The sequence below is a fragment of the Chiloscyllium plagiosum genome, unplaced genomic scaffold (genome assembly GCF_037043375.1).
Source record: "Chiloscyllium plagiosum isolate Xiang-an unplaced genomic scaffold, Cpla_swu_hap1 HiC_scaffold_35, whole genome shotgun sequence".
NCBI classification, from domain to species: Eukaryota; Metazoa; Chordata; class Chondrichthyes; order Orectolobiformes; family Hemiscylliidae; genus Chiloscyllium; species Chiloscyllium plagiosum.
The window spans coordinates 38,429,457-38,442,491 of NW_028270173.1; positions in this window are offsets into that span (position 1 = coordinate 38,429,457).

Below are 13,035 nucleotides of genomic sequence, written 5' to 3' on the forward strand. Positions count from 1 at the left end.
ATATCTACTGGGCACAGGTCAGGCAGTGTATGAAATGTCTATTGGGCACAGGTCAGGGAGTGTATGAAATGTCTATTGGGCACAGGTCAGGTAGTGTATGAAATATCTACTGGGCACAGGTCAGGCAGTGTATGAAATATTTACTGGGCACAGGCCAGGCAGTGTATGAAATATCTATTGGGCACAGGTCAGGCAGTGTATGAAATATTTACTGGGCACAGGCCAGGCAGTGTATGAATTTTCTACTGGGCACAGGTCAGGCAGTGTATGAAATATTTAATGGGCACAGGTCAGGCAGTGTATGAAATATCTACTGGGCACATGTCAGGCAGTGTATGAAATATCTACTGGGCACAGGTCAGGCAGTGTATGTAATATTTACTGGGCACAGGTCAGGTAGTGTATGAAATATCTACTGGGCACAGGTCAGGCAGTGTATGAAATATCTACTGGGCACAGGTCAGGCAGTGTATGAAATATTTAATGGGCACAGGTCAGGCAGTGTATGATATATTTACTGAGCACAGGTCAGGCAGTGTATGAAATGTCTACCGGGCACAGGTCAGGCAGTGTATGAAATATCTACTGGGCACAGGTCAGGCAGTGTATGAAATGTCTATTGGGCACAGGTCAGGGAGTGTATGAAATGTCTATTGGGCACAGGTCAGGCAGTGTATGAAATATCTACTGGGCACAGGTCAGGCAGTGTATGAAATATCTACTGGGAACAGGTCAGGCAGTGTATGAAATATTGAATGGGCACAGGTCAGGCAGTGTATGAAATATCTACTGGGCACAGGTCAGGTAGTGTATGAAATATCTACTGGGCACAGGTCAGGCAGTGTATGAAATATCTACTGGGCACAGGTCAGGCAGTGTATGAAATGTCTGTTGGGCACAGGCCAGGCAGTGTATGAAATATTTACTGGGCACAGGTCAGACAGTGTATGAAATATCTACTGGGCACAGGTCAGGCAGTGTATGAAATGTCTGTTGGGCACAGGTCAGGCAGTGTATGAAATATCTACTGGGCACAGGTCAGGCAGTGTATGAAATGTCTATTGGGCACAGGTCAGGCAGTGTATGAAATGTCTATTGGGCACAGGTCAGGCAGTGTATGAAATATCTACTGGGCACAGGTCAGGCAGTGTATGAAATGTCTATTGGGCAAAGGTCAGGCAGTGTATGAAATATTTACTGGGCACAGGTCAGACAGTGTATGAAATATCTACTGGGCACAGGTCAGGCAGTGTATGAAATGTCTGTTGGGCACAGGTCAGGCAGTGTATGAAATATCTACTGGGCACAGGTCAGGCAGTGTATGAAATATTTAATGGGCACAGGTCAGGCAGTGTATGAAATATCTACTGGGCACATGTCAGGCAGTGTATGAAATGTCTATTGGGCACAGGTCAGGCAGTGTATGAAATATCTACTGGGCACAGGTCAGGTAGTGTATGAAATATCTACTGGGCACAGGTCAGGCAGAGTATGAAATATCTACTGGGCACAGGTCAGGCAGTGTATGAAATACTTACTGAGCACAGGTCAGGCAGTGTATGAAATGGATACTGGGCACAGGTCAGGCAGTGTATGATATATCTACTGGGCACATGTCAGGCAGTGTATGAAATATTTAATGGGCACAGGTCAGGCAGTGTATGAAATATCTACTGGGCACATGTCAGGCAGTGTATGAAATGTCTATTGGGCACAGGTCAGGCAGTGTATGAATATCTACTGGGCACAGGTCAGGTAGTGTATCAAATATCGACTGGGCACAGGTCAGGCAGTGTATGAAATATTTACTGGGCACAGGTCAGGCAGTGTATGAAATATCTACTGGGCACAGGCCAGGCAGTGTATGAAATGTCTGTAGGGCACAAGTCAGGCAGTGTATGAAATGTCTATTGGGCAAAGGTCAGGCATTGTATGAAATATTTACTGGGCACAGGTCAGGCAGTGTATGAAATGTCTATTGGGCACAGGTCAGGCAGTGTATGAAATGTCTATTGGGCACAGGTCAGGCAGTTTATGAAATATGTACTGGGCACAGGTCAGGTAGTGTATGAAATATCTACTGGGCACAGGTCAGGCAGTGTATGAAATATCTACTGGGCACAGGTCAGGCAGTGTATGAAATATTTAATGGGCACAGGTCAGGCAGTGTATGAAATATTTACTGAGCACAGGTCAGGCAGTGTATGAAATTTCAACTGGGCACAGGTCAGGCAGTGTATGAAATGTCTATTGGGCACAGGTCAGGGAGTGTATGAAATGTCTATTGGGCACAGGTCAGGTAGTGTATGAAATATCTACTGGGCACAGGTCAGGCAGTGTATGAAATATTTACTGGGCACATGTCAGGCAGTGTATGAAATGTCTACTGGGCACAGGTCAGGCAGTGTATGAAATATTTACTGGGCACAGGCCAGGCAGTGTATGAAATATCTACTGGGCACAGGTCAGGCAGTTTATGAAATATTAAATGGGCACAGGTCAGGCAGTGTATGAAATATCTACTGGGCACATGTCAGGCAGTGTATGAAATGTCTATTGGGCACAGGTCAGGCAGTGTATGAAATGTCTATTGGGCACAGGTCAGGCAGTGTATGAAATATCTACTGGGCACAGGTCAGGCAGTGTATGAAATATTTAATGGGCACAGGTCAGGCAGTGTATGAAATATTTAATGGGCACAGGTCAGGCAGTGTATGAAATATTTACTGAGCACAGGTCAGGCAGTGTATGAAATGTCTACTGGGCACAGGTCAGGCAGTGTATGAAATATCTACTGGGCACAAGTCAGGCAGTGTATGAAATATCTACTGGGCACAGGTCAGGCAGTGTATGAAATGTCTATTGGGCACAGGTCAGGGAGTGTATGAAATATCTACTGGGCACAGGTCAGGCAGTGTATGAAATATTTAATAGGCACATGTCAGGCAGTGTATGAAATATTTAATGGGCACAGGTCAGGCAGTGTACGAAATGTCTACTGGGCACAGGTCAGGCAGTGAATGGAATATCTACTGGGCACAGGTCAGGGAGTGTATGAAATGTCTATTGGGCACAGGTCAGCCAGTGTATGAAATGTGTACTGGGCACAGGTCAGGCAGTGTATGAAATGTCTACTGGGCACAGGTCAGGCAGTGAATGGAATATCTACTGGGCACAGGTCAGGGAGTGTATGAAATGTCTATTGGGCACAGGTCAGCCAGTGTATGAAATGTCTACTGGGCACAGGTCAGGCAGTGTATGAAATATCTACTGGGCACAGGTCAGGCAGTGTATGAAATATTTACTGGGCACAGGTCAGGCAGTGTATGAAATGACTACTGGGCACAGGCCAGGCAGTGTATGAAATATCGACTGGGCACAGGTCAGGCAGTGTATGAAATATCTACTGGGCACAGGTGAGGCAGTGTATGAAATGTCTACTGGGCACAGGTCAGGCAGTGTATGAAATATCTACTGGGCACATTTCAGGCAGTGTATGAAATGTCTATTCGGCACAGGTCAGGCAGTGTATGAAATATCTACTGGGCACAGGTCAGGTAGTGTATCAAATATCTACTGGGCACAGGTCAGGCAGTGTATGAAATATTTACTGGGCACAGGCCAGGCAGTGTATGAAATACTTACTGGGCACAGGTCAGGCAGTGTATGAAATGTCTGTTGGGCACAGGTCAGGCAGTGTATGAAATGTCTATTGGGCAAAGGTCAGGCATTGTATGAAATATTTACTGGGCACAGGCCAGGCAGTGTATGAAATATCTACTGGGCACAGGTCAGGCAGTGTATGAAATATTTACTGGGCACTGGCCAGGCAGTGTATGAAATATCTACTGGGCACAGGTCAGGCAGTGTATGAAATATTTAATGTGCACAGGTCAGGCGGTGTATGAAATATCTACTGGGCACAGGTCAGGCAGTGTATGAAATGTCTATTGGGCACAGGTCAGGCAATGTATGAAATGTCTATTGGGCACAGGTCAGGCAGTGTATGAAATATGTACTGGGCACAGGTCAGGTAGTGTATGAAATATCTACTGGGCACAGGTCAGGCAGTGTATGAAATATCTACTGGGCACAGGTCAGGCAGTGTATGAAATATTTAATGGGCACAGGTCAGGCAGTGTATGAAATATTTACTGGGCACAGGTCAGGCAGTGTATGAAATGTCTATTGGGCACAGGTCAGGCAATGTATGAAATGTCTATTGGGCACAGGTCAGGCAGTGTATGAAATATGTACTGGGCACAGGTCAGGTAGTGTATGAAATATCTACTGGGCACAGGTCAGGCAGTGTATGAAATATCTACTGGGCACAGGTCAGGCAGTGTATGAAATATTTAATGGGCACAGGTCAGGCAGTGTATGAAATATTTACTGAGCACAGGTCAGGCAGAGTATGAAATATCTACTGGGCACAGGTCAGGCAGTGTATGAAATACTTACTGAGCACAGGTCAGGCAGTGTATGAAATGGATACTGGGCACAGGTCAGGCAGTGTATGAAATATTTAATGGGCACAGGTCAGGCAGTGTATGAAATGTCTACTGGGCACAGGTCAGGCAGTGTATGAAATATCTACTGGGCACAGGTCAGGCAGTGTATGAAATGTCTATTGGGCACAGGTCAGGGAGTGTATGAAATGTCTATTGGGCACAGGTCAGGCAGTGTATGAATTTTCTACTGGGCACAGGTCAGGCAGTGTATGAAATATTTAATGGGCACAGTTCAGGCAGTGTATGAAATATCTACTGGGCACATGTCAGGCAGCGTATGAAATATCTACTGGGCACAGTTCAGGCAGTGTATGTAATATTGAATGGGCACATGTCAGGCAGTGTATGAAATATTTAATGGGCACAGGTCAGGCAGTGTATGAAATGCCTACTGGGCACAGGTCAGGCAGTGAATGGAATATCTACTGGGCACAGGTCAGGGAGTGTATGAAATGTTTATTGGGCACAGGTCAGCCAGTGTATGAAATGTCTACTGGGCACAGGTCAGGCAGTGTATGAAATGTCTACTGGGCACAGGTCAGGCAGTGAATGGAATATCTACTGGGCACAGGTCAGGGAGTGTATGAAATGTCTATTGGGCACAAGTCAGGCAGTGTATGAAATATCTACTGGGCACAGGTCAGGCAGTGTATGAAATATCGACTGGGCACAGGTCAGGCAGTGTATGAAATATTTACTGGGCACAGGTCAGGCAGTGTATGAAATGACTACTGGGCACAGGCCAGGCAGTGTATGAAATATCTACTGGGCACAGGTCAGGCAGTGTATGAAATATCTACTGGGCACAGGTGAGGCAGTGTATGAAATGTCTACTGGGCACAGGTCAGGCAGTGTATGAAATATCTACTGGGCACATGTCAGGCAGTGTATGAAATGTCTATTGGGCACAGGTCAGGCAGTGTATGAAATATCTACTGGGCACAGGTCAGGTAGTGTATCAAATATCTACTGGGCACAGGTCAGGCAGTGTATGAAATATTTACTGGGCACAGGTCAGGCAGTGTATGAAATATCTACTGGGCACAGGTCAGGCAGTGTATGAAATGGCTATTGGGCAAAGGTCAGGCATTGTATGAAATATTTACTGGGCACAGGCCAGGCAGTGTATGAAATATCTACTGGGCACAGGCCAGGCAGTGTATGAAATATCTACTGGGCACAGGTCAGGTAGTGTATCAAATATCTACTGGGCACAGGTCAGGCAGTGTATGAAATATTTACTGGGCACAGGTCAGGCAGTGTATGAAATATCTACTGGGCACAGGTCAGGCAGTGTATGAAATGTCTGTTGGGCACAGGTCAGGCAGTGTATGAAATGTCTATTGGGCAAAGGTCAGGCATTGTATGAAATATTTACTGGGCACAGGCCAGGCAGTGTATGAAATATCTACTGGGCACAGGTCAGGCAGTGTATGAAATATTTACTGGGCACAGGCCAGGCAGTGTATGAAATATCTACTGGGCACAGGTCAGGCAGTGTATGAAATATTTAATGTGCACAGGTCAGGCAGTGTATGAAATATCTACTGGGCACAGGTCAGGCGGTGTATGAAATATCTACTGGGCACAGGTCAGGCAGTGTATGAAATGTCTATTGGGCACAGGTCAGGCAGTGTATGAAATGTCTATTGGGCACAGGTCAGGCAGTGTATGAAGTGTCTATTGGGCACAGGTCAGGGAGTGTATGAAATATGTACTGGGCACAGGTCAGGTAGTGTATGAAATATCTACTGGGCACAGGTCAGGCAGTGTATGAAATATCTACTGGGCACAGGTCAGGCAGTGTATGAAATATTTAATGGGCACAGGTCAGGCAGTGTATGAAATATTTACTGAGCACAGGTCAGGCAGTGTATGAAATGTCTACTGGGCACAGGTCAGGCAGTGTATGAAATATCTACTGGGCACAGGTCAGGCAGTGTATGAAGTGTCTATTGGGCACAGGTCAGGGAGTGTATGAAATGTCTATTGGGCACAGGTCAGGCAGTGTATGAAATATCTACTGGGCACAGGTCAGGCAGTGTATGAAATATTTACTGGGCACAGGCCAGGCAGTGTATGAAATATCTATTGGGCACAGGTCAGGCAGTGTATGAAATATTTACTGGGCACAGGCCAGGCAGTGTATGAATTTTCTACTGGGCACAGGTCAGGCAGTGTATGAAATATTTAATGGGCACAGGTCAGGCAGTGTATGAAATATCTACTGGGCACATGTCAGGCAGTGTATGAAATATCTACTGGGCACAGTTCAGGCAGTGTATGTAATATTTACTGGGCACAGGTCAGGTAGTGTATGAAATATCTACTGGGCACAGGTCAGGCAGTGTATGAAATATCTACTGGGCACAGGTCAGGCAGTGTATGAAATATTTAATGGGCACAGGTCAGGCAGTGTATGATATATTTACTGAGCACAGTTCAGGCAGTGTATGAAATATCTACTGGGCACAGGTCAGGCAGTGTATGAAATGTCTATTGGGCACAGGTCAGGGAGTGTATGAAATGTCTATTGGGCACAGGTCAGGTAGTGTATGAAATATCTACTGGGCACAGGTCAGGCAGTGTATGAAATATCTACTGGGAACAGGTCAGGCAGTGTATGAAATATTGAATGGGCACAGGTCAGGCAGTGTATGAAATATCTACTGGGCACGGGTCAGGTAGTGTATGAAATATCTACTGGGCACAGGTCAGGCAGTGTATGAAATATTTACTGGGCACAGGTCAGGCAGTGTATGAAATATCTACTGGGCACAGGTCAGGCAGTGTATGAAATGTCTGTTGGGCACAGGTCAGGCAGTGTATGAAATGTCGATTGGGCAAAGGTCAGGCAGTGTATGAAATATTTACTGGGCACAGGCCAGGCAGTGTATGAAATTTCTACTGGGCACAGGTCAGGCAGTGTATGAAATATTTAATGGGCACAGGCCAGGCTGTGTATGAAATATCTACTGGGCACAGGTCAGGCAGTGTATGAAATATTTAATGGGCACAGGTCAGGCAGTGTATGAAATATCTACTGGGCACATGTCAGGCAGTGTATGAAATGTCTATTGGGCACAGGTCAGGCAGTGTATGAAATATCTACTGGGCACAGGTCAGGTAGTGTATGAAATATCTACTGGGCACAGGTCAGGCAGAGTATGAAATATCTACTGGGCACAGGTCAGGGAGTGTATGAAATACTTCCTGAGCACAGGTCAGGCAGTGTATGAAATGTCTATTGGGCACAGGTCAGGCAGTGTATGAAATATGTACTCGGCACAGGTCAGGTAGTGTATGAAATATCTACTGGGCACAGGTCAGGCAGTGTATGAAATATCAACTGGGCACAGGTCAGGCAGTGTATGAAATATTTAATGGGCACAGGTCAGGCAGTGTATGAAATATTTACTGAGCACAGGTCAGGCAGTGTATGAAATGTCTACTGGGCACAGGTCAGGCAGTGTATGAAATATCTACTGGGCACAGGTCAGGCAGTGTATGAAATGTCTATTGGGCACAGGTCAGGGAGTGTATGAAATGTCTATTGGGCACAGGTCAGGTAGTGTATGAAATATCTACTGGGCACAGGTCAGGCAGTGTATGAAATATTTACTGGGCACAGGCCAGGCAGTGTATGAAATATCTATTGGGCACAGGTCAGGCAGTGTATGAAATATTTACTGGGCACAGGCCAGGCAGTGTATGAATTTTCTACTGGGCACAGGTCAGGCAGTGTATGAAATATTTAATGGGCACAGGTCAGGCAGTGTATGAAATATCTACTGGGCACATGTCAGGCAGTGTATGAAATATCTACTGGGCACAGGTCAGGCAGTGTATGTAATATTTACTGGGCACAGGTCAGGTAGTGTATGAAATATCTACTGGGCACAGGTCAGGCAGTGTATGAAATATCTACTGGGCACAGGTCAGGCAGTGTATGAAATATTTAATGGGCACAGGTCAGGCAGTGTATGATATATTTACTGGGCACAGGCCAGGCAGTGTATGAAATATCTACTGGGCACAGGTCAGGCAGTGTATGAAATATTTAATGTGCACAGGTCAGGCAGTGTATGAAATATCTACTGGGCACAGGTCAGGCGGTGTATGAAATATCTACTGGGCACAGGTCAGGCAGTGTATGAAATGTCTATTGGGCACAGGTCAGGCAGTGTATGAAATGTCTATTGGGCACAGGTCAGGCAGTGTATGAAGTGTCTATTGGGCACAGGTCAGGGAGTGTATGAAATATGTACTGGGCACAGGTCAGGTAGTGTATGAAATATCTACTGGGCACAGGTCAGGCAGTGTATGAAATATCTACTGGGCACAGGTCAGGCAGTGTATGAAATATTTAATGGGCACAGGTCAGGCAGTGTATGAAATATTTACTGAGCACAGGTCAGGCAGTGTATGAAATGTCTACTGGGCACAGGTCAGGCAGTGTATGAAATATCTACTGGGCACAGGTCAGGCAGTGTATGAAGTGTCTATTGGGCACAGGTCAGGGAGTGTATGAAATGTCTATTGGGCACAGGTCAGGCAGTGTATGAAATATCTACTGGGCACAGGTCAGGCAGTGTATGAAATATTTACTGGGCACAGGCCAGGCAGTGTATGAAATATCTATTGGGCACAGGTCAGGCAGTGTATGAAATATTTACTGGGCACAGGCCAGGCAGTGTATGAATTTTCTACTGGGCACAGGTCAGGCAGTGTATGAAATATTTAATGGGCACAGGTCAGGCAGTGTATGAAATATCTACTGGGCACATGTCAGGCAGTGTATGAAATATCTACTGGGCACAGGTCAGGCAGTGTATGTAATATTTACTGGGCACAGGTCAGGTAGTGTATGAAATATCTACTGGGCACAGGTCAGGCAGTGTATGAAATATCTACTGGGCACAGGTCAGGCAGTGTATGAAATATTTAATGGGCACAGGTCAGGCAGTGTATGATATATTTACTGAGCACAGGTCAGGCAGTGTATGAAATGTCTACCGGGCACAGGTCTGGCAGTGTATGAAATATCTACTGGGCACAGGTCAGGCAGTGTATGAAATGTCTATTGGGCACAGGTCAGGGAGTGTATGAAATGTCTATTGGGCACAGGTCAGGTAGTGTATGAAATATCTACTGGGCACAGGTCAGGCAGTGTATGAAATATCTACTGGGAACAGGTCAGGCAGTGTATGAAATATTGAATGGGCACAGGTCAGGCAGTGTATGAAATATCTACTGGGCACGGGTCAGGTAGTGTATGAAATATCTACTGGGCACAGGTCAGGCAGTGTATGAAATATTTACTGGGCACAGGTCAGGTAGTGTATGAAATATCTACTGGGCACAGGTCAGGTAGTGTATGAAATATCTACTGGGCACAGGTCAGGTAGTGTATGAAATGTCTGTTGGGCACAGGTCAGGCAGTGTATGAAATGTCGATTGGGCAAAGGTCAGGCAGTGTATGAAATATTTACTGGGCACAGGCCAGGCAGTGTATGAAATTTCTACTGGGCACAGGTCAGGCAGTGTATGAAATATTTAATGGGCACAGGCCAGGCTGTGTATGAAATATCTACTGGGCACAGGTCAGGCAGTGTATGAAATATTTAATGGGCACAGGTCAGGCAGTGTATGAAATATCTACTGGGCACATGTCAGGCAGTGTATGAAATGTCTATTGGGCACAGGTCAGGCAGTGTATGAAATATCAACTGGGCACAGGTCAGGTAGTGTATGAAATATCTACTGGGCACAGGTCAGGCAGTGTATGAAATATCTACTGGGCACAGGTCAGGCAGTGTATGAAATACTTACTGAGCACAGGTCAGGCAGTGTATGAAATGTCTATTGGGCACAGGTCAGGCAGTGTATGAAATATGTACTGGGCACAGGTCAGGTAGTGTATGAAATATCTACTGGGCACAGGTCAGGCAGTGTATGAAATATCAACTGGGCACAGGTCAGGCAGTGTATGAAATATTTAATGGGCACAGGTCAGGCAGTGTATGAAATATTTACTGAGCACAGGTCAGGCAGTGTATGAAATGTCTACTGGGCACAGGTCAGGCAGTGTATGAAATATCTACTGGGCACAGGTCAGGCAGTGTATGAAATGTCTATTGGGCACAGGTCAGGGAGTGTATGAAATGTCTATTGGGCACAGGTCAGGTAGTGTATGAAATATCTACTGGGCACAGGTCAGGCAGTGTATGAAATATTTACTGGGCACAGGCCAGGCAGTGTATGAAATATCTATTGGGCACAGGTCAGGCAGTGTATGAAATATTTACTGGGCACAGGCCAGGCAGTGTATGAATTTTCTACTGGGCACAGGTCAGGCAGTGTATGAAATATTTAATGGGCACAGGTCAGGCAGTGTATGAAATATCTACTGGGCACATGTCAGGCAGTGTATGAAATATCTACTGGGCACAGGTCAGGCAGTGTATGTAATATTTACTGGGCACAGGTCAGGTAGTGTATGAAATATCTACTGGGCACAGGTCAGGCAGTGTATGAAATATCTACTGGGCACAGGTCAGGCAGTGTATGAAATATTTAATGGGCACAGGTCAGGCAGTGTATGATATATTTACTGAGCACAGGTCAGGCAGTGTATGAAATGTCTACCGGGCACAGGTCAGGCAGTGTATGAAATATCTACTGGGCACAGGTCAGGCAGTGTATGAAATGTCTATTGGGCACAGGTCAGGGAGTGTATGAAATGTCTATTGGGCACAGGTCAGGCAGTGTATGAAATATCTACTGGGCACAGGTCAGGCAGTGTATGAAATATCTACTGGGAACAGGTCAGGCAGTGTATGAAATATTGAATGGGCACAGGTCAGGCAGTGTATGAAATATCTACTGGGCACAGGTCAGGCAGTGTATGAAATATTTACTGGGCACAGGTCAGGCAGTGTATGAAATATCTACTGGGCACAGGTCAGGCAGTGTATGAAATGTCTGTTGGGCACAGGTCAGGCAGTGTATGAAATGTCTATTGGGCAAAGGTCAGGCAGTGTATGAAATATTTACTGGGCACAGGTCAGGCAGTGTATGAAATTTCTACTGGGCACAGGTCAGGCAGTGTATGAAATATTTAATGGGCACAGGCCAGGCTGTGTATGAAATATCTACTGAGCACAGGTCAGGCAGTGTATGAAATGTCTACTGGGCACAGGTCAGGCAGTGTATGAAATATCTACTGGGCACAGGTCAGGCAGTGTATGAAGTGTCTATTGGGCACAGGTCAGGGAGTGTATGAAATGTCTATTGGGCACAGGTCAGGTAGTGTATGAAATATCTACTGGGCACAGGTCAGGCAGTGTATGAAATATTTACTGGGCACAGGCCAGGCAGTGTATGAAATATCTATTGGGCACAGGTCAGGCAGTGTATGAAATATTTACTGGGCACAGGCCAGGCAGTGTATGAATTTTCTCCTGGGCACAGGTCAGGCAGTGTATGAAATATTTAATGGGCACAGGTCAGGCAGTGTATGAAATATCTACTGGGCACAGGTCAGGCAGTGTATGTAATATTTACTGGGCACAGGTCAGGTAGTGTATGAAATATCTACTGGGCACAGGTCAGGCAGTGTATGAAATATCTACTGGGCACAGGTCAGGCAGTGTATGAAATATTTAATGGGCACAGGTCAGGCAGTGTATGATATATTTACTGAGCACAGGTCAGGCAGTGTATGAAATGTCTACCGGGCACAGGTCAGGCAGTGTATGAAATATCTACTGGGCACAGGTCAGGCAGTGTATGAAATGTCTATTGGGCACAGGTCAGGGAGTGTATGAAATGTCTATTGGGCACAGGTCAGGTAGTGTATGAAATATCTACTGGGCACAGGTCAGGCAGTGTATGAAATATCTACTGGGAACAGGTCAGGCAGTGTATGAAATATTGAATGGGCACAGGTCAGGCAGTGTATGAAATATCTACTGGGCACAGGTCAGGTAGTGTATGAAATATCTACTGGGCACAGGTCAGGCAGTGTATGAAATATTTACTGGGCACAGGTCAGGCAGTGTATGAAATATCTACTGGGCACAGGTCAGGCAGTGTATGAAATGTCTGTTGGGCACAGGTCAGGCAGTGTATGAAATGTCTATTGGGCAAAGGTCAGGCAGTGTATGAAATATTTACTGGGCACAGGCCAGGCAGTGTATGAAATTTCTACTGGGCACAGGTCAGGCAGGGTATGAAATATTTAATGGGCACAGGCCAGGCTGTGTATGAAATATCTACTGGGCACAGGTCAGGCAGTGTATGAAATATTTAATGGGCACAGGTCAGGCAGTGTATGAAATATCTACTGGGCACATGTCAGGCAGTGTATGAAATGTCTATTGGGCACAGGTCAGGCAGTGTATGAAATATCTACTGGGCACAGGTCAGGTAGTGTATGAAATATCTACTGGGCACAGGTCAGGCAGAGTATGAAATATCTACTGGGCACAGGTCAGGCAGTGTATGAAATACTTACTGAGCA